Source organism: Suncus etruscus, chromosome 3 (genome assembly GCF_024139225.1).
Source record: "Suncus etruscus isolate mSunEtr1 chromosome 3, mSunEtr1.pri.cur, whole genome shotgun sequence".
Lineage (NCBI taxonomy): Eukaryota > Metazoa > Chordata > Mammalia > Eulipotyphla > Soricidae > Suncus > Suncus etruscus.
In genome coordinates, this window is record NC_064850.1 from 138,436,233 (window position 1) to 138,444,412 (window position 8,180).

Sequence of the window (8,180 nt, forward strand, 5' to 3'; positions counted from 1 at the left end):
TTTCTCCTCTTCCGCTCAGTTCCCTCTCTTCTCGCAATACTCTAGGGCTAATGGTGTTCAAGACATCTAAGAGTTTCCCACGTTAACATACACTCCTATTATCCTACCGACAATCAAAGCCACTTCCTAGAGTTCTGGAAAATGAAAGGGAAAGAGACTTTATTCCTTTATTCTGAGGGAAAACGTCACACCTGGAAGATGGGAGCATTCGGTTTCCACACCTATCTAAGGCTCTACACTCAAAGATCCAATGAGAAACAATGCATAAAGATTGAGGTAGAGGGGCTGGAAAGATAGCATGGAGGTAAAGTGTTTGCCTTGCATGCAGAAGGTCAATGGTTCAAATCCCAGCATCCCATATGGTCCCCCAAGCCTGCCAGGAGCGATTTCTGAGCATAAAGCCAGGAGTACGCTGCTGGGTGTGACCCCCCAACCCCCCAAAAAAAAGATTGAGGTAGAAACAGACAAATCCTGTAATCCCACATCTCTCCTATTTTACTTTACAGAAAAAATGCAAAAATAGGGCCAGAGCAGTGGCGCAAACTGTAAGGCATCCACCTTGCAAGCACTAGCCTAGGACAGATCACAGTTTGATCCACAAGCGTCCTATATGGTCCCCCAAACCAGGAGCGAATTCTGAGTGCATAGACAGGAGTAACCCCTGAGCGTCAATGGATGTAGCCTCCATCCCCCCAAAAAGAAAATATACTTCCAAGGGAAAGAGAGCTACTAAGAGGATGATGAATGACTCTAAAAAATAAAAATGATATACAATATTTTACATAGACACAGCAAAAGCTGAAAAATAGGAAGCAAAAGCTTTTGGCCTAACACCACAGGATGTCCCAACCACAAAGCTCCTGCCATAAGATCAACTGCAGGTTTTAAGCACCTTAATTTATCTAACTTCAAGGCCTTTCTTCAGTGTACCTTGGAGGGGTCCCTAATGGGTGCCCCTTCCAATACAATCTTCACAGTCAGGTCACAGACCTTCAAGATGTAGATGAAACACTTCATGAAGCTATGACCTTTTGAGGCATCTCTTGATTACATCTCACCATTTTGTGCAGTGAAGCAATCATTCTAGATGCCCTCCAAGTTTCCACCTTCATGGTTTCCTTATCACACAGGAATGCCAGGCTAGGATGAGGTAAAGATGTGAAGATTGAGTCCATTGAGCTGGAAAATGGCTTCAAACTTAATCATCATCTGTAGTGTCCTGATGAAGGAAGGCTCTCCCTCAAAATGTTCTCAAAGCTGAGAATGATCAAAGCCTAAGTCAGGGCCCTGAGACAAACAGCGGCGTTTGCCTTGCAAGCAGCCAATCCAGGACCAAAGGTGGTTGGTTCGAATCCCGGTGTCCCATATGGTCCCCTGTGCCTGCCAGGAGCTATTTCTGAGCAGACAGCCAGGAGTAACCCCTGAGCAACGCCGGGTGTGACCCAAAAACCAAAAGAAAAAGAAAAAAAAAAGCCTAAGTCAAATCACTATGGCAACTCTTTAGAGTAAAGGACCCCCTGTAACCAAAAAAAATACTGAGTTGTCATCCCTAAAGGATAATAATTCCTCTTAAAATCTAATATTTTCCATTTTTAATGTGCCCATACAAAAAGAATTGTGCCACAGAACATTATTGGGGCCTAAGGGAAAAAAATAACACACCAAACAATTCTAATGACCTAAATGTACAAGTAACGTAACAACTCCAAAGGTACTATCTACACTAAATTTTAAACAGTTCTTACTAGCTAATCTAAAATAAAAGAAGAAAGGTATAATTACTTAGTAAAATATACAATAAAATATACATTTTAAAAATTACACTAAAGGGCCAGAGAGATAGTACAGCGAGTGGTAGGGTATTTGCCTTGCATGCAGACGATCCAAGACAGATGGTGGTTCAAATCCTGGCAGCATTTCATATGGTCCATGTGCCTGCCAGGAGTGATTTCTGAGCACAGAGCCAGGAGTAATCCCTGAACGCCACCAGTTGTGGCCCAACGCCCCCCCCCCTCAAATCATACAAACAAAATACAAATAAAACACATATATCCCTTCTAGATACAAAGAAGATATACATACCCCTTTTAAATGTTAAAATAGTGACTGAAGAGAAAATTAATTCTGGGTCATAATTTCAGTCAGTAACATAGTCATGTGGAGCCTGAGAAACTGGTTGGTAGTAGTCACAGTTCTGGAGATGTTTTGTTTTTGTTTTTGTTTTTTTTGGGGGGTTGGGTCACACCCAGCGGTGCTCAGGGGTTACTCCTGGCTCTATGCTCAGAAATCACTCCTGGCAGGTTCAGGAAACCATATGGGATGCCGGGATTTGAACTATCGACCTTCTGCATGCAAGACAAATGCCTTACCTCCATCTCTCTGGCCCCTAGAGATGTTTTAAAGCTAAGGATCTCTCTCCCAAGCTGACACCAATCAGGAATAGTTTTAAGGTAGAGAGAAGTGGTAAAAAAAAGCAATTTCAGCAATATCGATGTGACTGTGGAGAAAGACTCACGGGCCCAATTGAGCAATTCCGACAACATTTGCAACCAGAGTGATGAGATCCAGCAGGACGAGACACTGAAGAGGATCATGAACATTTCACACCCTAGTGATGCTGTTATTTCTCCCCTCTACAATTCAGTGGGCAGTTCAAAGTGGTGACATAATCTTCCCATGATGAAAGCAGGAGTCAAACTGTATTTATCTTTCTTCTGGCTTACTTCATTTAACGTAATATGTCCTAGTTAATCCCTTTATATTTCTTCTTTTATCTCCTCTTTGATTCAGCAGTTGTTGAGCAGCATGTTATTTAGTCTACAGGTATTAGGTTTTCTCCACATCTTTTTACAGTCAATCTTGATCTCTGTGGCATTGTGGTTTGATAGGATACTTGATGTAATTCTTTGTTTTGTTTGTTTGTTTTTGGATCACATCCTGCAGTGCTCAGGGGTTACTCCTTGCTCTGGGCTAGAAATCAATCCTGGCAGGTTTGGGGGACTATTTGGGATGGCGGGGATAGAGCCTATGTCCATCTGTGTTGGCCACGGGCAAAACGAATGCCCTACTACCATGCTATTGCTCCGGCCCAAGTGTAATTCTTATATTTGTGACTTAATGTAAATTAGACTTGTGTCCTAAAATTGCTCTATCCTAAGAAAAGTTCTATGTGCACTTGAGAAGAATGTGTATTCCGTTTTTTGAGAATGGCAAAAAAATATCCATTAGTCCTAGTTCTTCATGTATGGCTTGTCCTTACTTTTCTGTCTGTTCTTTCCCCTAAAGTCTAAGAAACCAAACAGATCAAACTCTCGCTCAAAATCCTTTGTTTGGCCATCTGGTCTCTAGTCCCTGCTTACTGTGCTCAAGCATCCTTTTTCTCCACGTAAAGTTGTTTCTTTGTCAATATGAGAAAAATCTTCCCCAAGCAGACAAGAAGCCCCTTTGGGTTCCACAAATATACCACAAACGTCTGCTGAATTTCCACCCCAAGGTGGGATTTTTAGTGTTAAGATGAGAGTAAAAGTTAATAGAGGGTCAACCTAGGATTCTGTTTCTTTTATTGAATTCCCTTTTCTGAGATATAATTTTTTATGCACTCCTAACTGTAAAAGAAGAAAGAAAGAAAGAAAGAAAGAAAGAAAGAAAGAAAGAAAGAAAGAAAGAAAGAAAGAAAGAAAGAAAGAAAGAAAGAAAGAAAGAAAGAAAGAAAGAAAGAAAGAAAGAAAGAAAGAAAGAAAGAAAGAGAGAAAGAGAGAGAGAGAGAGAGAGAGAGAGAGAGAGGGAGAGAGGGAGAGAGGGAGGGAGGGAGGGAGGGAGGAAGGGAAGGAAGGAAGGAAAGAAGGAAGGAAGGAAAGAAGGAAGGAAGGAAGGAAGAAAGGAAGGAAGGAAGGAAAGAAGAAAGAAAAAGGAAGATAGAAAGGTAGACAGACAGACAGATAGATAGATAGATAGATAGATAGATAGATAGATAGATAGATAGATAGATAGATAGATAGATAAGTATGTGTGTTGGGGGGATCCAACTCAGACCAAGCTTGTGCAAGTCAGTTGTTCTACCTTCTGTATTGTGGATTGTTTGAATCAGAGTCAGCTACATGTCACATTAACCTCTGTGCTATCTGTAGTTTCCCAAGCCTTTTGGTTACCTCCCTAATGCACCTGCTGCTTCTTTATCACAACGTCCTTGGGATCAGTTAATCTTACTTAAATGAGCCAGTGGGCAAGTCACTCACTTTTTCTATCTTTTCCACGAACATTGGAGATACAGATATTATCAATAAACTCCTATCTATTGATCCTTTACTTCTGAAGAACTCAGAAGAGTATAGGATCATCTTTTTTGTGTCCCAGTAATTGTACCCCAGGTAGAAATTATATAAAAATAACAATAATAATAATAATATTCATTATTCTGAAAGTGTCTGAGGTATTCTGGGTAAGATTAACATTGTATGGATTGGGTCAAAGAAATGCAACAAAATTTTCATGTTTATGAACATATCTTGGGCCTGAGTGATAGCACAGTGGGTAGAGCATTTGCCTTGCACGTGGCTGACCTGGGTTCAATCCCCGGCATTTCATATAGTCCCCCAAACCTGCCAGGAGTGATTCTTGAGTGCAGAGCCAGAAGTAACCACCTGATCGCTGCCAGGTGTGACAAAACAAAACAAAACAACCCCTTCTCACAAATGTCTTGAAATAGAGAAAAGCAGACCTTCCTTGCCAATGTGGGTAGCTATGTTTTGTCAAGTACACCAAAGGCCTGAATAAAAAAAACTCGGCGTCTTAGTCTAGTGCAGGGGCTGGAGTGACAGAACAGTGTGTAGATTGGGCACTTGGCTTGCACACAGCAAATTCAGGTTTGATGTTCATATGGTCCCCCAAGCACCACCAGAAGTGATTCGTGAATGCAGAGCCAGGAGTAATCCCTGAGCATTGTTGGGTATGTGGCTTCCAAAAGAAACAAAATCAAACCAGGGAGGCCACAGAAGATGAGAAGAGGCACAAGGTAAGAAGATCAAGAAACACCTACAGAACACAAACTATTGGAGCATCTCAGGCAAACAAAGACACATGTTCATACAAGAACTGGTGGGCCAGTGTTCCTAGAAACTCCCTAAGCTGAAAATTGAAACCACCAAAACGGCCATCAGCTTACAAAGGAGGAAGTTACAGAGAATCCATCAATAAAATATTATTTGGCAGCAAAAAGACAGGAAGTACTAATGTACTGCAACCTGGAGAAGCCTCCAACACTATGCTAAGTGCAAGACGCCAGACACAAAAGGCCGCATATAATTCCATGTGTGTTTTTTGTGTATGTGGTGCTCACTGGTGTTCCCAATTTTTGTTGTTGTTGTTGTTTTGGCCACACCTGGTGACGCTCAGGGGTTACTCCTGGCTATGCGCTCAGAAATCGCTCCTGGCTTGGGGGACCATATGGGACGCTGGGGGATCGAACCACGGTCCATCCTATGCTAGTGCAGGCTCCTCTTTTGCCACTGTTCCGGCCCTGAAGTGTCCCTATTATGGTGCCTGTAAGTGCCCTCTGAGGGCTGCTACAGTGATTACTCATGAGCCTCTCCTGCTCATGACATTTACATTTTTCTTTTAGTTGTACTGCTTGCCAGATTTCACCCCTTCTTTGTAGTATTTCTGCACACACATTGCCAAGAACCAGGGCTTGCGGAGAGCAGGGCTGCCAGGGTCATTCTTGGCAGGGATTTAAACTTGGACTACATGCCTGTGAACTGCTCTATCTCTATGCCCCTGAAGTATTCCTGCAGGGCCCGTGACTATTTTCCTTCTGTAAGATCTTTATCCTTTTTGTTTTCATGTTATCTAACATCTTTTCAACTCAGACTTCCCTTTAGTGTTTCTGGCTAGACATTTGTGATGGACAGTTTTCATTTCTTGGGGGTCAATTTGTCTTCATCTCTGAAGGATTCTTTAGATTATAACTAGCTGGGTAGTCTTCTCCCCTTTCAACACGTGGAATATTGTCATGTAGTACAGGACAATTTGGTTAACCACAGACCACATGTATGATGGTGGTTTCTATATATAGCCTAAATGGGTCGATTATACATCTTGATTTGTGTAGGCACACCCCATGACATTTGCATGACAAAATGGCCTAAAAGTGCATTTCTTAGAATTGTATTATCACCAAGTGACACATGACTGCCAGCCCACTTCCTCAGGATTCTGAGAATTCTCAGAAATCTGATATATTGTGGGAGCTGACTTGTATGTTGTGACTTTTCTCTTGCTCTTTGACTTTTGAAAGTTTTTAGTTTGTGGGACGGAGTGATAGCACAGACGTTAAGGGTATTTGTCTTTCATGCAGACAACCCAGGACAGACCCTGTTTGATCCTAGGCATCCAATATGATCCCTCAAGCCTTCCAGGAGTGATTATATGAGCACAGAGACAGGAGTAACCTCTGAGTGCTGTGTGGCCCCAAAACAAACAAAAAGTTTTGGTTTGCTTTGCAGTGACAGGATGAAACCAGGGCCTCACCATTGAGCTACAGTTCTTGCCCAATAGTTTCTTTTCTATTTTTAATTGTATGGTAACTTGGGGATGGAGTTTATTTAGGTTCATTCTACTTGAAATCCACTGAGCTTGCCATATTTTGATATCTATTTTCTTTCTCAGATTAAGCAAGTTTCCAGCTAATCTTGATTTAGTTTGTACTTTTTTTCTTTGGGCTGATCACAATATAGTGGCTTACCATTTCCTATTTTTAAGTCCTATAAAAATAAGTTCTTAAGTTCTACTTCTCACTTCATTTTTTTTTTTTTTTTTTGGTCACACCCGGCACTGCTCAGGGATTATTCAGGGTTACTCCTGCTCAGGGATTACTATGCTCAGAAATCGCTCCTGGCAGACTCTGGGGGACCATATGGGATGCTGGGGATCGAACCTAGGTTATAGCCAAGGATTTCAGGATATATATAAACATATATATATATATATATATATATATATATATATATATACACATATACACAAATTACTTTAATACCATGTACCACATAGTGGACATAGTTAATCATTAGGGCAACTCCAGGCTTGGCACTCAGGAACTGCTCACTGGTGGGGCAGCCACATACAAGGAAAGCATCCTACTTGCGTTAGTGTTGCTCTGGCAGGTATAGCTGTTTTTCTGGTGCTCCTACAGTAATGAGCAGCTTGCTTTCCTTTGTTTAGTGGTCTTCAGACACCCCAAGAATGTCAGTAACCCATAACCCTCCTGGTAGGTGGGACAGATGAGTCTCTTGTATAAGCAGGATGTTGAACTCACATTTATCTTTTCCTCCACCCAGAAGAAATTGCAAGTTGAGTGCCTCCTAATTGTGCAATCAAGGTGGCCTGTTTAACACTACTGACTTACTGCAAGCTCCTCCACTCTCTTACTCAGTGGCCCCCACACCCAGACTATTAGTTTTTAGACAATACCTGGCTGTGCTCAGGTTAGCAGTATATTACGCAGGCACTCTACCTACTGTACTATCTCCCTGTACTAGAAGTCTAGATGGGAAATTATTCTGGTTTAGTGTAGTAAGTCCAATGTAATCAAAAGGATCTTTAAAATGGAAGAGGGAGAAGGATTTTTTTTTTTTTTCGTTTTTTTGGGCCACACCCGTTTGATGCTCAGGGGTTACTCCTGGCTAAGCGGTCAGAAATTGCCCCTGGCATGGGGGACCATATGGGACGCTGGGGGGATCTAAGCGAGGTCCTTCCTTGGCTAGCACTTGCAAGGCAGACACCTTACCTCTAGCGCCACCTCACTGACCCTGAGAGAAGGATTTCAAGTACTATCTGCTGCCTTTGAAGATGCAGGAAGCAGTCAGATACCAAAGACTGTGGCAATTCTAGAAGCTGGAAAGGATTAAAAAAACTGCATTTCCTGCACAGAAACCAAAATCTTTAACTACAGGAACTGACACCAACAACAGCTAATGTGTGAAAAAATTTCACTGGGACCACAGAGAATGACTCAGAGTTTGGACAACCTAGTATGCCTGGAGCCCAGAGTTGGTCTTTTTTTTTGGTTTCTGGGTCATACCTGGCAGCACTCAGGGGACCATCTGGGGTGCCAGGATTCGAACCACCATCCTTCTGCATGCAAGGCCAACACCCTACCTCCATGCTATCTCTCCGGCCCCATC